The sequence below is a fragment of the Micropterus salmoides genome, unplaced genomic scaffold (assembly GCF_014851395.1).
Source record: "Micropterus salmoides isolate LMB-PRFRI ecotype aquatic unplaced genomic scaffold, ASM1485139v1 Ms_hic_scaffold_1, whole genome shotgun sequence".
NCBI lineage: Eukaryota > Metazoa > Chordata > Actinopteri > Centrarchiformes > Centrarchidae > Micropterus > Micropterus salmoides.
In genome coordinates this window covers 40,464,224-40,486,949 of record NW_024040040.1, presented here as the reverse complement: position 1 = coordinate 40,486,949, position 22,726 = coordinate 40,464,224, and the positions used below count along the sequence as shown (strand labels likewise).

The 22,726-nt window shown below is 41.0% G+C and overlaps 1 protein-coding gene across 1 annotated transcript in view; it reads left to right on the top strand.

Annotated features, from left to right (window-relative positions):
• The window catches only part of sulf1 (sulfatase 1), a 68,928-nt gene that overhangs the window by 9,426 nt on the left and 36,776 nt on the right, over window positions 1-22,726 (top strand). The gene's annotated exons all lie outside the window — the stretch shown is intronic.

The following is a 22,726-nucleotide window of genomic DNA, read 5'->3' as shown; positions in this document are numbered from 1 at the left end:
TTTTCTTGTCCTTCTCTCGCTTAACCAAATTCCATTAGCTTGTAAATTGTAAAGATTGTGCAGATGAGAGAAATTTTGTTGCATGCTAAATGCATGTCATTTGTTTTGAGATAAGTAATCATCCTAAAGAAACATTCAACTGTCATTCATCACAGCTGGCTGCAGCTGGTAAAGAAGCAACAGGACAGGTCCTACCCCACCCCACTTCCCTGCACCTTTTAGTGATGTCTGTGCCCACGATGTACTTTCACTCCCAGGATTACTGTCAAGGCTGGCTCCCACGCTGGCTTAGTTGGAGAGTCCCATCAAGTGGTGTTAAAAGTTTGGAAGGCTGAGTAAAAACAACAGATTATCGTTATTGATACATTGATGTCTACATCACTTTAGAATTGCGGCCGGGATATGTGGGGCTCATTGTAATTATTTAATTATTAATGTATTAGTAATGTAATGTAGTAATGTATTTTATTACTTTTAAATGGGGATCAATAAAGTCTTTTAGGTATAATAATATTGTGATGTATTGTTGATGATATGTTGTAGTATTAATCTGAATCTGGAAAGTACCTAAAGTTATCAAATCTAGTGGACTAAAAATCATAATATTTGGCTCAGATTTTTTTTTTTTATGGGGTAGATTTAGCAGAAAATGGAACTTTAGTAAATGTATGTAGTTACTGGGGATCACGTAAAATCACCTGTTTTGCAAAAATGTCAATAAGAGCAAGTTAAAAGTATAGTTTTTGCTTGCACAGAGGATATGATATAGCCTTGACAATTTCTTGTGCGGATAAGCCACGATTATATCTGGGGATGGATAACATGCAGGCGAGTGGGTCATTGAGTCTATCAAATGGGCACCTCCCATCGAAGATGTTTCATTGAATAGTTGAAATTGAGTTTGAGTTTCTCCCTTTCACAATTAATACAGTTTTTTTTTTTTTTTTTTTAAAGTTGACAAAGAATAGAAAAACTGGACTCTTTGCAAATTAAAGCTGCTTTGAGCAGTTTATTTGCCCCAAATGTTAATAAAATATTTACAGTACTGAGTTTACAGTGCTAAGTTGTAATGGTCATGCTAGTAAATAACTGCCTTCCCCCAGTTTACACAGAAGGTGTAGGTTGCAGTAAAGATTTTAGAATTGAAAAGGCAAAGTGAATGGGACACGAAACAGCCCATTTAGCAGTTACGAAATGGAATTATGATCCAACACAAAGACGTCCTAATATGGTGTATACATCTTTTATAAGTCAGAGAGAGAAATCTACAGTATGGATCCCAGCTGGTGTTCTTCTATTTAAGCTTGAACCACTGGTCTAAATATGAGGCATTAGTACAGAGGACCATTTATTCAAATAGCTGCATAACCCAGATATTTATCAGAGGAAATGGTCAACATTTTTCACAAATCTCCAGTTATGCACAATTAATGGCCAACAACCAGATAGTAATTCACACAGAGGAATCCCTGACACGGCGCAAAGAAGCGAGTTTTGTTTTTCTTAACAATACTGGCTTTCTTCATTTCCCTCCATCACTTTCACATAGACACTTTGAAACCTAGGGGATGGTTTTCACATGGGTGGGAGGTAGAGCTGTTTTTTGACATTTAGCCCTACAACTGAGGCCCACAGGCCCCTTCTTTTCAGCTGCCAGCAGAACAAGGTTGCTACTTGTCCTAGAAGCTCACTGTGCCATAAATCAATACACAACCTTGACTTGGAATCGGACATTAAACCATCAACACTTTTGATAGATATCCAGATGTCAAGGCTGAACGAGCATTGACAGGTCCATCAAACAATTGCCCGTAATGAACCTAGAAAACACCCCACAAAAAGGAGAATTACAACACTATTTGTTAGGGGATTCACTTTCAGCATACTGTAGTGTAGTTGCTGGGTGGTCATGCAACATTTGTTGTAGATGACATGTTCAAAGAAGCAGATGGATGCCAAGTTTGTTGTTGATTTATTGCTTTTGACAACTAGTGGTCCTTTTGTGCGGAAAAATATGCCCTGTATTTTTATTTTGGTGTTGGTGTGTGCTGGCGGCCCATATCCAACCACCGCTCAAAGCGACAACCATGCATTTTTTTAATTAAAAGGATATGAACGCACTTTTCGTGGTGTTTCATCTCTGTGGAAAATGATAAATACGCTAAATGTCCCAATCCATGCATTACATTTTGTTTAGATACTGCCTTTTTGAGAGAGAACTCTGACTTGGGACTGTAGTATAGTAGTATGTATGTAATATAGTAGTATAGTATATACTTTAGTAGAATATGAATATTTTAACACCTGAGCTCGCTGTACCTGGGGATATCCGTGGCCTTGTATCAAAAATAAGGGTAAAACATCTTATTGCAGAAAACAGTTCCCTACTTCCCTTAAATTCCTTCCACAAACTCCATTTGGAGGTCTGAGGTTAGTGGTGTTCTGGGTGGCACAGCAGCATGGGTGCAAGAGTGGCAGCCAGTGCTCAGGGTATTAGTGTGTTGGTGTTCTGACATGTGGGGATGGTTTGTCTGGTGCCGGCCACATGGTTTTCAGCGGGTATCACCAAACCCCAAATAGAATGGGCTGTTTTTCCATTTTCTTGATTTGTTGGAAATGAAGGATGTAATTTTTTTTCCTTGTTCTGCCTTTGAGTTTAATAATAAAAATTGTATCGTAGCAGTCAACATGTTTTCACTGTCCTGCATATTGTTTACTCCCATCAATGGCACTTGAATCTCAAGTGTGTGTATGAAGAAAAACTTACTGTAAAATGTTGTTACTTTTATTGCCTTACTCTAAATGATTTATGCATTAATTGATGATAACCCAAAATACTTCAAACCACATTAGACACATTCAAGTTCAACTGCTTTTTACACGATGATGTCATATATTAAACAATGTGGGACCATGCACCCCTAATGATGTGGTGGGAACAATATCTTCTACAGCATCAACGCAGCGATAGGGAGTTTGATTAATGATCTGGAGGAGACACAACCAGCAGATGGTATGCTGATCTCATGTTTTTGGTGAGCTTGTTTGAGAGCAGCAGCTGTGAGGCCTGTGCTTATAGCAACGTGTGGAGCACGGGGCTGTCATTAGAGCAAGCACTTCATAGGGGAGATGGAGTCCAATCACTTGTGACTGCCTGGAGACAAGTCCATGGCAGTTCCTGGTGGGTTGTTGGCCTTATGTGGGCTGCAGATGGGTGGGCAGATACTTGACGAGAACGCCATTGCTGAGGCTCTTGAGGCTTGAGAGACAGCAGTGGCGTAAGGGGGAAAGTATGATGGTGATTTTTAAAAGGATCTCTATTAATGCGTTCAGTGTAGTCATGACCCACTGTTTCTCTTCTGTGTAATTGTTCCTATGCTTTCATATCAGAGGTATTCCCCAACATGCAGAGACACACATAATCTGTTTATAATCATTTTTTAAAGGCAGGGCATACAGTAAAGGAATTGAACCCGGGCCACTGCAGTAAGAACAGGGTGCGCATGCTCTAACCGGCACCCATAATCTGTATATAATCATTAAACAAGTGGTTATTGGCTTTGACATTTGCTGTAGGGAACGGCCCTTTTTTAATGGAGACATGAAAGCCCTGAGTCATTTCTATAAATTGATCTATCAGTGTGTGTTGTCTGACAGGACAAGGGTCCTGAGGATGGCATTAGGAGCCATTATTGTTTACTTAGATGGAAACCAGGCCTTCCTCTGGCCCTCTGGCTGGGTAGTGTGTGCAACACACTGATTTAGGACTGCCACCACAGGGACCTAAAGAAGCCTTTTGAGAATCACATGGAACTTTTTGAAGGGAGCTTCTGCGGCTGAAGTGAACTGCCCGACTTTTGAAGAATATCAGCAAGGCAGCGTCAAACTGAGATTGTGTAAAGGTTGTCAAACTGGAGGTGAAAGAACTGCAGGCACTGGATACATCCTGACGGATCCAGTGCCTGCCTACATTACATGAATAGAGTACAATGTTTGGTACTTATTCCCCTTGGCTGTATAGGGGATAATATCTTGGCAAAATGTCCAGCAGATGCACTCAATTTTTACTGATCAAAGTGCCAGAAAATAAGTAAAGCAACAATAATGCCTACTGTATTTCACATCTGGACCTGGGGATATCCGTGGCCACTTGGATGGTTCAGTCTTCATATGGAGTCAAACTAAAGAAAAAGAGAGTTGCAGCTAATGTGGTTAAAGGCAGATTATTTTTCATCTATGGATTTTTTTGCACTTGTGCTGAACTCTGAATTGTAATGTGGATGGATGAGGTACTCTTTTCATTGTACTGTTGGGAAACCTCAATCGTTGGAGTGCTTCACTGAAATATTTACACTGGTGTAGGTCAGCATCCTTTTGGCATGATGTATGGATTGGGCCTCTTCAGATAGGAAATGAATTACTGAGAGCCAAACCGTCTTTGGACTAAACCCTACCATTAATTTTTTAAAGTACTTCTTATTTTTCTTCATCAGCTAGTGTCTGCTTAAAGGGGAATTTTGATCATTGGATATTACTGATCAACTTCCGAGTCCTTTTTAATATTGGATATCTGATGATACTGAGTTCGATCTAATACTTCCTTAAATATTGATTAAATTTATCTGACACATTGAAATAACAATTGCAGCATATACATAAGGCCTTTGCTCTCCAAGTCCATATTTTTCCATCCAAAATTGTTGCACATTCAAAAATAAATACGAAGAGGATGAAATAGAAGACGAGTAACTACTCGCACTGGAGGTTGTTAATGAGAGCAGTGCACTGTAATACTAGCAGGCTGAGGTGGACAAAACACGTTAAAGTTCAGTTCCTGGATCAACCCCGATATCAAAACTTAGGATCAGCATGGGACATCCCTAATGACATTACAGTTATTGCTCTGTAGTTGAGTGGTTGCGTGCCAAAGAAATGGCAGATGTGAATGATCATTATGACAGGCATTCCCCTTTTAAAAGCCAGTTTGAGTTAAAATACTTCTGAACAACAGTGGAGGCTGATGTGTATGTGTGAGTGCACATCATTGTAAATGAGCAAAAGCAGTGTCCTGGGCGGGCTGCTGTTCCTCCTCTTCTGAGCTCAAGTTGCAGCTCCCAGATGGTTCCTTAATCTGCAGGTCCCACTCAGGTCAGCTCCAGCAGAGCCAGGTAACACGAGCCAAACTAACCATCCTCCAAAATGAATCCATGGAGACCCAGACAGATGACTTTAACGTCTTCACTTCTTCTAAAAACCAAGCCACATGGAGCTCAGTGAGCTATGATCGAGGGGTAGCCTAACTGAAACCTATTATCTACAAGACCTGCTGCTGTGAGTCTAAGTTCCTCTCACTCTGTGATTTTGATGACAAAGCATCTAACCTGGAGCTAGTGGAAAAGAGCTTGAACATGATAGTGGTCAGGTTACCTAAGACGTCCCCTCATGTGGTGTTTAAAACACCTCATCATTTCCCACTCCACTCCCAGGTACCTTTTTATAGCTCAGTCCTGTATAGTGTACAGGCATTTCACATAGTACAGGAGCCCCACCGCTTTCCAGAGCTGGACCAAACCGCACCAAAATGCTGCTTGTCAAAGCCGTGGTAAGAAATTACTGCACACTCCTGAGGGTTTGATCCCTGGCCAGATAAAGAACTACTTGATGAGATTGGGTTACCCCCCTCCTAGACTTGGAAGTGAAAAATCAGCATGTCCTGAGCCTCGACTGGTATAAAATGCCTCCCTGTTGGAGTTCTCCCATCTCCTCTTATGTAGAATGTCTAATCATTTCCATGCTCTGATATCAGTTGACTTGACAGGGTTTGGGTGTGTTACTGCAGCCAAGTTACAGCTGGAAAGCTTTTCTAGGACAACCTGGAGGGTGTGAATGAGCAGCTGACCCATAATTTCACATTCCAGCCTTAAGTGTTTTGAAATTAGCCCCTGGAATTAAAGGCTTTTGTAGCAGTCTTTGAAATCTTTTATCCAGTTACTTCAATGCTGAACTTTGCTCTTCTTCCGTGTCTGTCTATTGTCTTTGTTAGAACTTTTTATTGGTTTACCATTACCTATTTTAGGTTGCAAGTTTCTCTGCAAGGAAAATAGAGCATTAGTGATGATTTTAGTTGCAAGATAATTAGTGCCTTTGCAAACTTACTGCAGTATATGGACCTTCATGTTAGGCAAAAATAAATTTATCCTTTTCCTCTCAGTCTCCCTCTAGACACTGTAAAACACCTCCTTAAGATAAACTTTTATTGCATGCTTTCACGAACACAGCAACCACCTATGCCAGCTGCTGGTATAAGAACAGGGTCTTGCTGTTGAGAAAGCTACTTCAACATGCCAACAGACTTACACAGTCGCTTTTTGAGTACCTGCATTCTATCCTTTGTGCGCTGTCTCACAGAATAGAAAAAAAAATCCCGTCATAAACGCTTTGTGAAAAGTATTGAGGTTGATGTTTATAAGAAGGTGCAGACGTTTGTGCTTGTCAACATGTGTTTTCTTTTTTCCACTGACCCTCAAAGGATTCCAGTGATCTTAATGAAACCAATTTTCATATAAAGACACCTTTTAGCTTTGGCTCCTTGCATGAAGGCTGTAGCATTTTGGACTCAGACGTGGCCTTTGAAGTAGCCTCTGGTTATTTTTCTGCTTGACAGATCAGAGCAACTGTGCAGAAATCAAAAGAGAAGTGCCCTGCCGCCCCAGGTAAATGGTAACTCAGGACTGAGCCGGGACATTTTGAAAGTTAATATGGCTACTGCTGAGTTAGGGCCATCTGGACAATTTGCCCTCCATCCAAATTCTTGAAAATGTGATGCTTAATAGAATAAGATTGTGTGCTGCACTTGTGAGCAGACTTATGCCAGAGGTGTATTGTATGACTCATCAGAAAACCCTGCTGAGACATGGTTTGTTGGTGGTTCGGTGTTGACCAAGGCTATCCATGCTTGACTGGCCAGTCTCCACACCTATAACAGGAATGCAGGGTGTGGGAAAAAGTTCCAAAAATTCTTGAGACTCTAAAGATCCTACATAGCACCTGGTGGAGTTCATTTTCCTCATGAGAACAGTAGGTATTGAGGGATGAGACACGGTCAATTAAGCTAAGTGAGATGTGCTTCTCCACCAAGCAATATCTATCTCCTAGTGCAATTGTCCCTTAACCAGGGCAATGAGGGGGGAGGAGGACAAGGTTTCCACAACACTTGCATTTCATTTTCCAATGCCCCCTGGAGGGTTTCAAAACAAGCTCTGGGGTTAAGAACAAAATCACTGAAAGCGGTTACACCACAACTGATGCCTAGTCAGGTCTGCTTCTCATTGGAGGGGATCTTGGGTGAGGGAGAAGGCTTACCAGGAAGGCTCAGAGTTGCAAACAATCAATGCCACATTGCCGCTCGACTCCACTAAGATTGTAGAGGACACACACACACACACACACACACACACACACACACACACACACACACACACACACACACACACACAAACTATACTAGGACGTAAATGAAAGGAGAACTAGGTTGCCTAAAACTAAAATGTTACATTGTTTTTTACAACTGCAGAGAGGTAATATTAATGATGCTGATAATTTAATGTTTTGTAGTCTGCTGCCTTGTGTGGCCCACATGTGTTTACTTTTCAGGAGGTTCTGGTACCCACTTGACCACAAACTGTTCTATCTTTTAATTTGTTACAGGAGTAGGGTCTGCAACAGCTTTCGCGTGCAACCTCATATCAAGATAACAGATTTGTTGAAATATTTAATAAAATTAAATGTTACAGGAAAAAAAGGATTGTAAATTATTAGTAGTATATTATTTTTATAAACGGTAGCTTTATTATGGTGAAGCTGATAGTAACAAATTAATTTCAGTATGATTCAGAATCCATGTGTTTGACTGTTGGAAAGAGGGTCAATTAAATGCTTATCCTAAATAGTGAGAGGAAGATGATGATGTAAGAGAGACGGTGGCCTTCATGTACACTGGCTGCTTTGTACTGTCAAAATAATAAAGGACATGTTATGAAACTGTCAGTACTGTAAAAAATAAATATACGTATACCATCGGGTCATATGTTTAGTGAATACAATTTTCTGTAATGTGTAGCTGTCAGAAACAAGACTGAGATCAAACTCTCACACTACTGTAGATGGTAAATTAAATATTATACTAAAAGCATATAAAATATTGTTTTGTTAGGTAAATTTGTGCTAAACTGAAATAAACTATTGAAAAACTAAACGAAACTTTCTATTTTACCAGTTGGAGAGGGAAATTAGAAGAAATAAGAAACAATAACGCTCAACAGTGTATGATGAACCATGTTCCTTTTGGATTTGCAACTTATGATAAATTAATAGTGCATTAGATTTAGCTAAAATTCAGATGAACTCAGAGTACAGTATTAAGCCCCTGAAAGTTACAGTTTCACTTAACACTTTCTAATTTACAGTAACATTCCCTTAATAATAAAATGGACAAACTGCATTATTCAATGTGGGTAAAATTAATGTTAATTTAATAACAGTATAAAAAATACAGCATTTTTTGGTGTGCTATGTAGTTTGGCATAATGTAATGTTGTTCTTGCGCAAGGTTGTTTATCTAGACCAGTGGTGGAGATGATTTAGTGTTGTTTTGATACAGCTGCTTGTGGCCCTGCTGGGCCAAGGGAAACCGGGAGGTCTTGGAGGGAAGGAAAGGAAAGGAGTTAGAAGAGGATATGGGCAGCGGCTGATTTATCTGCAGTCTGAGCTTAACCTGAGCTTCCCTTTACCACCAGACCCCTCCACTCTCAGGGAAATAGGCACACAGCACACCAGCTGTCCGGGAAGATTGATGTGGGAGAGTTATCGTTGTCAGTTTCTCATTAGCTATTATATCTGATACGTAAAATCTCAAACTCTATAAGTGAAAATGACACACATAAACACACACAGGTGCTCTCTGTCCTTCTGTCATGAGTGCTGTATTCTTTTATGTTCGGGTTTTATCCGGACTTTGGTGTGTTTCTGCTTTTGGGTCGTCATTTCTTGTTTCCCATTTTGTTAACAGCCTCTGCTGTGTCAACATAACAAAAACACCAAGATTGCAACAACTTGATTAGGCCATGTGTCTTCACTATTACAATGGAAACGATCAGCCTTATCAGCAAAGAGTCTTTGCCCAGCACTGTGTACGGATCTGTGATATGCGATAGATAAGTCTACAGCAAGACCTTTTTACTTTTTAAGAAAAGACTGCCTCAGGGTTTGGTTCACACGACTCTGAGGGCAGATATCTGATAACCTTCTCCTATCCAATGGATGGCCAGAACAAACTTGCCAATAATGACCGGTATGTGTTTAACACTGAGCTCAGAGCTGATGATGATGTAGGACAAAAAAACTCTCTCATACCATCTCCTTATTAAAAAGAAACTGCCTGATCTTAATTTCCATTGATGAGGCCCATTTTAGAGGGGATTAGGGGAACATTGCGAGGATTGCTGCTGTGTTGTTCTGTTGCTCACATGAAGGGGATGTGTGGGGCTTTAATACTTATGTTTTACATTAAGTCTGAGCACGTTTGCCTCCTTCAGGGAGTTAAACATGTTATTAGATAACTTTTTTTGTCAAGCCCATGTTTTGTGTGTACCTCACTGTGTGTTGGGAGATGAGGAACAAACCAATGGGTAATGATTTGTTTTTATTAAGAGATCCTTTAAAATCATATTAAGCAGTGTTCTAATGTTCAAGTGTGGAAGCCGAAACAAGAGGTGAAATGAGAGATGGATTTGTAATAAAACAACTTGAAGAAAATGGTGAGAGAGCATAAAGCAGTAGCAAAGAAAATGTTGACTTTTACCTTTAATACATGTTCTTTGGTTTTGGCATGGCTGTCTCTGTGGATTGGAGGTTTGTTTTATATCGTGCTGCTAGTAATGTAATGGCCCTTTTTGGCTCCCTGTACACAATTTCATCTGAGACACACTGCCAGCATGGATATTTGGCCCTCCTACCATTAGACAATGGCAAGTGTTGACTGTCCTCTGTGTGTGTGTGTGTGTGTGTGTGTGCGTGTGTGCACGTGTCCCTGTGTTTTGTATTGTGGTCTGGGCAAATCCAACTTGGCTCTGTTTGAACAGGGTAGAATAAAGGCTCATACATTTTAATATAATGCCCCCATGTCAAGCTAGAAGGAGCAAACACAATGCCACAGGGTGAAATGCTATTTTGTAATGAGAATCAGCTTCAGCAGCAGCGTTTAAAAAGGGGATCTGCTGCCCTGTATTTATATATACAGACAAGATGTGGGATACAGTAGGTTTTTTTTCTTTTTTTGTGACCTAACAGAGCAAATGGACATCTGGAGAGAGAAAGACTAGCGGGTTCCTGTTGCTGTAAAACACCTATCAATTATACCAGTTATAGAATCAGATTATTTTAAACCACCTGTTAAATGTCTTCAATCCTACAGCCAAATTAAGAGAAATGATTTAAACTTGACCTTTTTGCCCTGCCTCATCAATCTTCACTTAACAGATTGTGGTGTACCTGACTGCAGCATTTGCCTCCGGTCCATTTGTGCTGAAGAGGGGGATTTAGTGAGAGTCCATGACTAAAGTGTCGTACCCTGCTAATCCCAGACCGCTCTGACTCCTCCAACCCAGGTCAAAGGTCATGTGCCCTTTCCCGGCCCTTCCCACCACTCTGACTGCATTATAATGTGTTCAGGGTCATTTTATCTAAGAGGAACAACGTGATGCTTAGGTGGCTGAAGACATTTCCTCCAAGTCTTGTCGTGGAACATTAAGTAATGCCTCAAAGCCGCTACATTGTTGAGGGATTATCACTCTGACTGTGGGCCTTATTTGTTCTATTTATAGCAGTAAATAGTCAGATTTCTGCTCCTTTCCAGATGGCTTTCATGGCCAAGCCTTGCATGCCCTTGACAATTGACTCCAAAAGTTTGGCTTGTGTACAGCGCACTGGCACCACACACACATCTCGGCCAAACACTCTGTTTGCCTGCTGGATCCCTGTGAGTAATTTGGAGTGTAGTGGCCTTGTCAGTCAAATGCAGTACAGAAAGGCTCAATTTTAAGTGTTTTATATTTTGGGATATATTTATGAAGTCTTAATTGTGGTAGCAAAGACATTGAATTGAAAGTCATTTTGACTTCCTGCTGATCCAGATTTCTACATTTGTGGTGCCAGCAGCCTAGTTTTCTTTGACTTGGATATAAAACTTTCTATTTGGCCGGTGATGCGAGAGGACCAGCTTGCTGTTTGACATGGAACACCATTGTGTAATGTCATTACAGAGGATGCCAAGAGCATGGGGTTCATATGGCAAACTTGATGTGATGTGGAAAGTGCACAGAGCACATTTTGTAGGCAATTTCTGTCAAACCTCTTGACTACATATTTGTGGCTGAGCTGAGTTACTGTTTCCCCAAAACAGGATTCAGACAGTTTCCCTAAATAGAATGATTTAACCTGATATATCAATAGGTTTGCAGCATGTGGCTGGGTTATACATCTGCCTGCTTAAACAGCCTTGATCTCTTTGGCAGTCTGTAATCTCACTTTACCTGTAGCTAAACACCTTAGGTGTGTAAAGCTCTCCTCTCCCTTATCAACACTTTCCAAGACAGCTATTCCTGGCAAATAGAAATTAATCAAGTAGATTGTGCTCATGCCAGATTAAATGGATGCAAACAGAAACCATAGCAACCATAACATCATTTATGTTGTTTCATATAATGCAGTATCTAGAATGATAGAAAGAGACAAATAGGCTCATACAGTTATGACTGTAATATACACTGAACAAAATTATAAACGCAACACTTTTGTTTTTATTTTTTATTCATCATGAGCTGAACTCAAAGATCTAAGACTTTCGCTGTGTACACAAAAGGCCTATTTCTCTCAAATATTCACAAATCTGTCAAAATCAGTGTTAGTGAGCACTTCTCCTTTGCCGAGATAATCCATCTACCTCACAGGTGTGGCATATCAAGATGCTGATCACACAGCATGGGTATTGCACAGGTGTGCCTTAGGCTGGCCACAATAAAAGGCCACTCGAAAATGTGCAGTTCCATCACACAGCACAAAGCCACAGATGTCGCAAGTTTTGAGGGAGCGTGCAATTGGCATGCTGACTGCAAGAATGTCCACTAGAGGTGTTAGCTGTGAATTGAATGTTCATTTTTCTACCATAAGCCGTCTCCAAAGGCATTTCAGAGAATTTGGCAGTACATCCAACCGGCCCCACAACTGCAGACCACACCAGCCCAGGACCTCCAGATCCAGCATCTTCACCTCAAAGATCAACTCTATGGGAAGGAGATGTGTTGCACTGCGTGATGCAAATGATGGTCACACCAAATGCTGACTGGTTTATGGCCCCCGTGGACCCCAACAATACAGTGAAACTGCACATTTGTGAGTGGCCTTTTATTATGGCCAGGCTAAGCAACACCTGTGTAATGCCCATGCTGTGTGATCAGCATCTTGATATGCCACACCTGTGAGGTGGATGGATTATCTTGGCAAAGGAGAAGGGCTCACTAACACAAATTTTGACAGATTTGTGAACAATATTTGAGAGAAATAGACCTTTTGTGTACATAGAGAAAGTCTTAGATCTTTGAGTTCAGTTCATGATGAATGGGGCAAAAATAAAAGTGTTGCATTTATAAATTTGTTCAGTGTAAGTAGAACATGAGAAGGTTTCCTTTTTTTGTTACTGCTTGCATTTTGTTGCTGGTATGTCTCTAATTTTAAGCGTTAACAGATTATAAGAAGACTACTTTATTGCCTGCTGTAAACCTGTCAGTTAATACCTGCCATCCTCTTAATATACCTGGATGGGGTTAGACAAGTGCAGCAAACTCTTCCACAGCTATGATCCTCTGAAGCATGTTTGTCTAAGCTGTAGGCTGTGATATTTATGACTGTTTTTTAATTCAGTCAGCGTGCAGTTTTGATTTCACCATCAGCCCAAGTGGTATACAATATGTGGCAAGGGGTCCATAAAGCCTTCAACATGTTTTATCCCTTTCTTTCTTAGGTGTATGGTTTCAGCGTGTCTGACACCAAGCTAAACACATTCATCACTGTATAAAATGACACACTGTTTTTCCAGCTTTTTAGGGATTCGTCAACTGTATTAGAAATGGGGGATTTCTAAACATATCTACATGTGCTGTGTCTATTACAGCATGTCTGTTGGTTAGTATTCCAGGGAATGTTCTCCTGTAAGAAATGTTGTATATCGTTTTTTTTTTCTCCTTTCAAAAATACATGTGATGATTTATAGGTGAAAGAAGCTGGATATGTACCGTTATGATACAAATCCTTCTACCTCCCACTTACTTTATCCTGCTCGGCACCAGCTCGGTCATGAAAGTCTTCAGTCATTCCGTTACGGATGTTCTCGGGATCCTTTGGCCATCTGGGCCCAGACAGGAACAGGAAATGAAGAATGAGGAATTAAGAGGGGTTCTTTTTAGGATATGAAAGCTTGAAAAAGAAAAGCTGAGCACCCCTTTTCACAGTTTAAGCCTTGAGGCTACACACTCTCTTCTTTTTTTTTTTTTTTCTTTTTTTTTTATACCTTCCTTGCTACCTCCCATCTTTTTCTTTTGTTCATTCCTCCCTTTCCTCCATCCTGCCTTCTATTCAAGAGCTGAGAGATATTTCATTCATTAAGAAAACAGATTGTAGATCTTACGTGGAGTGAACGATAACTTAAATTTGAGCATGAAAGCGCTGTTATTCTTGTAAAACTTAAACAAATGCTGAGTTGATGAATAATTTTGATTATGAATGCTGTGGCATAATGCTGTGCCATTATTATTGCAAGTGTTTTGCAAGTATTTTGTCCCTCTTTGTAAATCTTTTTCTTTACATCGTTCCTTGTTGTGAGGATTGTCACAAGTAAATTTGATTTAAACTTTACAATACAATCTTATCATTTAGCATATTGCCCGTAATAATTCACTTTGCACTCGGCAGTGTCATCAGATGGTCTCTGTAAAATTCAGGAGATCAGCAGGCTTTACCTTCTCACCCAAAGTTATGTTTTAGAAATCTTTTGTGGTAAAAAACACAACTTGAGAGCATCTTCAAAATTTTACCATCATTTTACGCATTTGATTGGATAAGATATATAAAATCACATTTAAAAAGTAAATGAAAACCGCTGCTCAGAGATGTGCATAGCTAAAAGATGTACATAGATTTTTTTTTTTTACTGAAATATTCAAGATAATGCCTGTTTTCTCCTTTTTGGCCTCGTCATTGTGGCTGAGATTCCATGCCTTGAGGGAAGATAAGCGCTTACTAGGAGGATATTCTGAATTCCTGTGCTGTTTTTCTGCCCTCTAATGTCCCTGTCTTTGCTGTTGTGTATTGACTGAAAGAACTTCATAGCTGCGTTATCTCAGAAAGAAGGAAATGTACTTAATCAGAGGTAAATGATGGGGTTCAGATACGATTCGTGATGAAGATATTATGTTAGTTTTCACCTGCGTGCTACATATCACTCTGTCACATAATGCAGCTAATGTACCCCCCTGCATCCATATTTCCCTCTTATTGTTCTCCGTCTTTCTCTGCAGTTATAGAACAGCACTCAGAACGGTAGAGGACACCCATTTCCTCTCATGCATATTCAAGCATGCTCTAACACACACCATGATACACACACACTCTCTCACACACACACACTGTGAAAGGCAGCTTGGCTCTCGGTCAAGGGATCTCTGCTTAAGACCGGTCCTGGACGAGAGAGCTGATCGCCAGCCAAGCAGGACAGTTACAAAGTGGAGCACGGGAGGCCCCGCCATGTTTGCCGAGATCTAAAGCCTCTTTCACGTAAGCTTTGTTTGCATTTTGTTCACTGCAGCAGCTGAACAGTACACAGAAAAGCCCTTTCTTACCCTTTCTCTGTCCACTCTTTTTCGCTTTTCACTTTCTCTGACTTGGCTGCTTTCTGACAGTTGATTCAGTTCCTGTGTACTAAAGGAAATTATGTGCTTAATTGGATTATTGGGAGTTTTCTTCAAATGAGTGCTCACCCACCCACGCAGCCCCAGACTCTGAATTCTCCTCTGGCATGGGCTGTCCGATACGTATTTCCAGACTCCACAGTCTGTGGGATGATCGTGAAATGGGAACCTGGCAGTGTGTTACAGTTTAATACTATTTAATCATAGTAGTTAGCATACATATGATTAAATATTCATGATGTTAAGACATTTTGTTTACTCACTTACATGATTGTGAAACAGTTTTCAAATCAAGGTCCTGTGTAAGCTTACATTAACTGAAGAAAAAAATGTTTTATTTGCTCTCTCTTTCTTTCTGTCTCACTCACATACACATAATAATAAAACAATGTGGCAAATCAAGCTGATACGTCTAGCTGTCAGACATCTCTGCTGGCCATCACCTTCAGTGTGCTACTTGGCTCAGGTTTATACACAACAGTGTCCAAACGCACGCAGGCATCACTGGAATTTGCACCTGTTGGAGACCTGGCTGCTGTGGTCTTTTCTCCTGCTTGCTCTCTCTCTGGCTCTCTCTGTGAAATAGGCATTCATTAATAAGCTATGGGATGACCAGAGACCTGGGAATGGTGGTATAGAAGTGGTAAATTGAATCTTAAAAGAAGGAAAGTAGGTAGAGAGAGTTGGGTAAAGGGCATACTGGATGATCAGAGGGCCTAAGGGTATAAAGGAGACTAGAAGAGGGAGCTTACTCAGAGGGGGGGCTGCTCTTGTACCTATTCTCATACAAATGATCTCTTGCGCTGTGTGGCCCTTCAGTGGGTCATAAACATCCAGTGGTTGTGCAGTTCATGTTGCTGATTTTCAACTAGAGAGAGGAAGCAGAGTCCAGGGCTAAGATTAAACGGCCTCTCTTCCCACCCGCGTGCGAATCACAAATTATATAGAGCCGCAGTGCTTCCCCTCACCCAGGAACCCAACAAACACCCTGTTAAAAGCCGCAGCCACATCCCTGTGTTTTCATCTTACTGGGCACAGAAAACATAGTGTGTGTATTCTAATTAAAATGGTGTGTGTACCAAGTTTTCCATGTGCTGCAGTGGATGTCTATTAGCTTGCCAGTTTAATTCTTTTGCCTCATTATTATTGGGTGTTTTGCTTGCTGATTGCACTTAGTGTGGTGATGGCTATTAAGAACAGTCACTGGAGCTATTATGTAGTGATGTATCATTAAGCTGCTCTATGTGAGCATGCTATGTGTGCTCTAACCAGATCCCCCCTTGTTCTTGCCACATTCTGCTGACAAATGAAAAGTCTGTCCTTATCGTGGCCCAGGGCCATTTAAGGCCTCTGAGGGGATAATCGAGCGTCCTATCTGCACTACGCAAATCCTAATTGTCCCCCCTCAACAGGCCACTGGCGGCGTGCTTTATGGGATTATTTTCAACCAGGCATTTTGAATGTTGTAGCGTACATAGGCCTTCCTTCCCACGTACAGGTTCCCCCCTTTTTCCTTGTCCCTGCCTTTCACCTTCTCTCCTGAGAGGATTAGTCAGGCTTCCGGAAACGGAGCACCACTCTGTGAGAATGACACTTCCAAAAGCTCCTCCGAGACAGGAAGGAGCTGGACACTGGCTTTATGATAACAATTACTGCCTTCCCTCAATGTCTCTTGGGGGTCCTTTTTAGGAGCTGACAGAGAAGAGTTGGCCTGTTTTTCGAGAATATCAGTGTAAACAAACAGATTTTTCTGCTGCCCAAGAGACTGAGTGGAGTCTGTGGAATCAGAGGGTATGAAGGGAAATGATTATTTGTTGAATGCATTATTGTTTAGTGGTGTGGAGTCTGTTGATTTGTGGCTACAGAGGAACGCTGCTCACGGGGTCAATGATATGCCTTACCAATGCCTTTTTCCTTTATCTCTAATAAATCTTTTTGGAGGCAAAAATGCATTCTTTGTTGAGCTTAAAATATATACTTGGCTTATTGACAGTTCGAGCCAAAGGGTTCATATTCCAGGGTTTCTACACCGTATGGAATTTTATTTTAGGTTTTAGATTTCCAGGTCGGGGTAAGTATAAGAGAAAAAAAGAGTATGGGGGGAAAATGTGTTTCCAGACTGTTGCCCCTCTTCTGTTTTCTAAAAACATAAATTTCTGAATTTCTAAATACATATTGGTCATACAAGCAGGTTTCACCAAATTAGTTTGAAAGAAAATGCAGCAATATCTTTGAATTGCATCACAAATAACCAAGCATCAAGCTCATCTGAACATTTTTGGGTTAGGCAGTCATGTTTTCATCTGCGTAAAGAAACCATACCTTTTATTACCTTTTTATTAAACCTTTAGTTCAAGGTAGTTTTCATGGAGATTGTGAATAAACAAGGCTGCACAGACACCGTAAACAAGGGGGGGTCGGCGAGTAATCTTGTTTAAAAAAAGAAAGATCTTAATTCAGCAGATGCTATTTGCCTAGCATTAAGAACCAGTGATGTCTGAAGATCAAACCCAGAAAATGAACACGCAGAACTGAGAAAAATGTTGCGAATTTGATTCCAACAAAAATGTTTTTGAGGAAATGTGTCCCTGCTCCTTTCTGGCACCAATCATATACCAGATGATGATGTCTGTCCTTGAAGAAGACGAAACAAAAGTAGAGCATGTGTGCTGACTGTTGTAAGCCCAGAAATAATGAGAATTGGGGTGGGGAAATTGCCTAGAATTCAAAGGCTTTCAAAAACGATTTTCAGTTGTTGAATGTTGCACCGACATTTCTTCCTGAGTGAAGGTGACCTGACCCTCATTGTGAGTCATATTTTGGAGTGGAAAAACAGCTGTTTTTGATCTATCTGTAATAGAGCTGTCCATCTAGATGTCTTAATATAAAAACCTGCTATTTTGTGCCGCTTCTGTTGTTCCAGCATGTGAGATGTTAAGGGTACTTTCCACACGTGAGGCCCACTTTTAAGAAGTAGGATTAAGTCACAAGCCAGAACTTAGTGGCATTTTCATTTTATAACCCCATCATTACAGTGTTGTTTTCCTAATCTAACCAACATCCACTGCTGATGGTCTCTTAACGAATGTTGCGCTCAGTTGTACTGATTTTGCCTTAAAAGACTGACAAAAGGCACCATCATGTTCTGTCTTCAACCCTACAATTAGAATTCAGTTGTGCTGCAGTGTAAAAGGTCCCTGGGGCTTTGCTTGTGGAACCTGGTCACTACACGACCTCCATTGTCTTAGCTGTCAGAATGTCTTTCATCTTCTTACTTGTACCCATGGAGAGCGATCATTATCTCCCCACTGTATCTCATAGCTTCATGGTTTACAGCACTGGTTCCTGGCCATTTACCCATTTACTGAAGCTTAAGGCTATCCCAAATCATTTCCCGTCATCCTGTGATTCACCAGATCAGAGGGAATGATAGGGCCGGTTTCTCTCTATCTTTTCCTAACTTTTATAAAGGTTTTTGCAAGGTCTTAATCCTGCTTTAAGGTGGCTCCCTGGGTGGTCTGACAGATTTTACAGAAGTTGTTTTATGTATTATCACTGTTTTTATCATTTATTTGAACATAAAACATACTTAAAGTATGGGAAAGCAAATGAATAAGAGGTCTGTTGTTACTGTATTCCAGGCAAGGCGCTATTGAAATATGCATTGACTTGGATTTGATGAATCTGTCCATGGTTTTGGAAGATATGGGGCCCCCTGTTTGCCACACAATGTCTAAAGGCTTGATCAGTAGGGGTCTTTGTGTTCTTAAGTGCCTCTGGCAGCTAGTAAGAGCCAAGGAGTCGTAGTCTATGCTGACAGTTGTTGTTATTTGGAAATCTGGATGCATTTACCTTTTTTCATGCCAAAAATTATCCAATATAGTCTACATTCCTTTTGAACTAGATATGTGGAAGGTAGTATTTGCACCTGTTTATCATTACTAATGGTACAACTTGTCGTTTGATGTTTTGAATGGAAATCAAGCTTAGAATTGTCTTCAGATAAAAAATGATCAGCAGAAGAATCAAGTCATCTGTAGTTTGGGGAAGCTGGACGAACAACATGGGTGATTGTGACATAAAGGCATTGTGGCTTATGGAAACAATTGCTTTCAATGTACGATAGTCACTTGTGCTTTATGTTATGGGGAAATATATAAAAATGCTAACTGCTCTGAGCTAATGATATTTAAGTTGGTTAAAGGCCCTAGAATTATATTATGTTATCAAAATGTAATATTATCTTGCATCGTGAGCGGAACAGGCCTTTACACTCTTGGTTACACTAATGGTTGGTGGCCATGGTTCACTGTCATGTAAACATGTGCCAGTGAGGTGATAGCACATCTGGCATCTCACTGAAGTCTGTTGGTGGATGTCTTTATTAACAGACCTCTAAATCCTATCATCATTACCTAATGCTTGATCTCAGGTTACTGCTAATGAGTTCATCATGTGTTAGTGTATTCCCTTTTGTCTGCAGCACAAGCTGTCAGCTGCTCGAGAGTGGGTTTTCAAGATAGGTGTCAGCCTTGATGTTAATGTAGAAACCTTTTTTAAGTTCAAAAAAGACTAGTGATATATTGTGCTATGTAGTGTTTGGTGTATTTCCTGTAAATAGTTGTAAAAAGCATGTTTACATCTCTACACATAACTCTGTTGTTGTGAATACCAAGACAAGGGTAATAGCTCAGTTAAGCTGTGAAAGAATTAGTAACCAAACCCTAGTAACTCCAACTTATGTGTTTTTGGTAGTTGAGTTACCAAAAAACATACTAACCCAGTAAATGTGTTAATAGGCCATTTTCAATAATGAATGCATTGGTATACTCTGCGTCTATAATAGTTTTTAATGTGACTGTGTAGGGATTTGTCAATTTACTGTATTCAAGATATTTTGGCAGATGCTGCGATGCATGAATGGGTGGTTTTCATGCGTGTTAAATCACATCACACAAATACTACAAGGACACATGCATGGCCCAGCAGGAGGGTGGCGTGAGGAGAGCTCCCTCCACATGCGTGTGCTGCATGTTCAGCTGTTACCGAACCACTGAAGCCCTTCCTCCTCCTCCATTCCCCGCTTTCTCTCTCTCTATTTTTCCTTTGCCCTCGCTGCCCCTCTGTCTCCCTACTGTATTCCAGTCCCCCCTCTGTCCTCCTCTCTCCTGCCTTTCATTTCTCCTCACAGCCCTGCACATTCATGAACAACTGCGTGTCTTGTCCTGCTTTCCTGCTGTATCCCAGTCATCCCAAGCTCTCAGCTGTGACTTTCTGGCATGAACTTAAGATGACACTGATTCAACCCCCTGAAGTGTAAGGGGTCGTGGTAACCAGCAGGATCTATGCAAATGTAGTACCTAACAAGAAGAACATCAACACCACCACAGAGTATTTTGCTGACCCGATCTTACCTGGGCTTAGCTTTTAGGAAACATTTTTGTCTTTTCTACTGTGGCCATAAGCCCTACTCTAATAGTTAGCAGTTAATTAGGTGGTAGTTGATACATGTAGTGTCTTCAGTGTCTTACATCCTGACTCAAAGGGATCTTAAGCAGCTGACACATTCAATACTTAGATAACCACCAGATATCTGACACGAGTCTACAGCACTGCATTACAGAGGGAGGTTAGTCTCGCAGTAGCCATTCGCTTGGCAATTAAAATGCTGTCTAGCACAAGACAATGACACCCCAAGGTTTTCCTCCCTCCACATCATGGCTGTATCCCTCAGCTAGCGTGCTATACTTGCACAGAGGCGGGATCACAGCTATGACACCCCTATGTATCTCATTCAGCCATACAGAATGGGACTAGTGAACCGAGTAGCCCCCCAAAACTGGCCTCTGCCTGCACCTGCAGTCCCTACTGATGGTTGGAAAGCTGGATGGAAGAGGGGAGGAAGTGAGTTGAGATCTGAGGAGGCATGAATCCAGTTTAAAAGTAAACCTTGAACAAGATAAGAGAGTAGGACATACTGAATGGGGGATACAATCAGGGAGGACACCTTAAAGCTAATTTCTGGGTTAGACGTCCACCATGATGGTGAATTCTTTGCGAGGTAAGGCTGGGGAGAAGGAGAGTGAATGGGGGTTACCAGAGAATTGTTAGCCCCCCTGCAGGTCATTCATAAGATGAGGCCATTTTATAGACCTCCCTCTGCCCTTGCTTTTTTTTGTCGCTGTTGTGTCGGTCAGTGGAAGTGAAAATGGAGATTAGCAGTGGCTGCGTAAAATGGATAATGTGTGTTGGCATAAGTGGATGACCACCCCTTTAAAAGTTTGGTTTCTAGGTGAGTCCTTGCTGGATAAGGCTGTAGGTGTTTTTCATCACAGAAACTCAGCCTGATAACCTTTTTCTGTCTGGATGGATTTATGATGTTTACAGATGTGCTCAGCATATGATGAAACAGTCCTTCTCCCTCAGTGAGGCAGCCATCTTTAATCCAGTAAAGAGCATAGGGATTTGGTCGCCCCTGGCCTGCCTCAAGGCCCTTTGGAAACCTCTCGGCCGTGAGAATGGGGGCTGGGGTTGGAGGTGTGGGTTGGGATGTGTGTAGCCATGCAGGAGGGGCTGGGGACAGTCTTTGTGAATTTAGTTAATCTAATTTGAGCTCTTTCCCCCTAAGGCCCTTTCTCTCCCTCACCACTACCCCTGTTTCAAACATCAGTCCAAGCTGGGGAAAGTTTCACGTGTCCCTGGTGAAAATAGGCTTTGTTTAGTTTAATCCAAAATGCTCATGTAAACCTGAGGGGAATATAACTGCGCGCACCCACTTAAAAAAAAGTGGCAGTATCTCTCTGCTATCTGTATGCAGGGCAATCAAATTAAAATGGAAAGCTGATACACATGGGAAATCTGAACAATGATGCAGCATAAAAAGTGCGAAATCTTACCAGTTGGGTCATGCAAATAATGATAAAGATGGCTCAGCAAGAAATGTTTTTAAAGTACATAAATATGTTTATATGGGCAAATTAAATCAACCATTGATTAAGGGTCAATTGGAGAGGGGCAATCTTCAAAATCTTCATTAAGAAGTGTCTGTAAGCCTGTTTAAACTTAATAGTTTTTAATCAAAGGAGAACTTGAAATAGAGGCCAGGGTGTTGATGAAGCTTATAGAATGTAAATGAGCCACTTAGAAGTCTTGCTTTGGTTTTTTCACACCTCTGATTAACTCATTGTGATGATGTCGGATATCAAATGGGAATTAACTCATTAGGGTTTGCCTTTGAAGTTGCTCCTGAATATCATCAGGGTCTTGTAATCCCTTTTTAATGGATCAGTGAGTAGGACAGTGGTTCAACAAAATGATTAATGTGACAGCCTTTCTCACCTAACGTTCCCTGTGTTTTGCATGAATGGCTTGAAAATTGGTTGATTCATTTAGGAAATGCGCCAGTAATGGTGTTACTGTCTAAGGGCTGATAGTAAATGTTTGCTTTATCAGTCTGCTGCCATCTAAGCGTAAAACCCATACCCCCTCTTATCTTTACTTCTCTTCCTTTCCTTTCTCTTACTCTTTCCTTAGCTTTGTAATTTTAGTGTCTTCCCCTCTGCCCTTGTTTTTAACTTACGGCAATAGGTGGTAAGGGGGCAGGAATGCAGCTGCGGGACTGTAAGGATTTATTACACTAAGGTGTGAGGGCTACTGCCTGTGCTTCTGTGCCTGGAGATGTAACAGTTTAGTGGCAACGGCATTCCCAC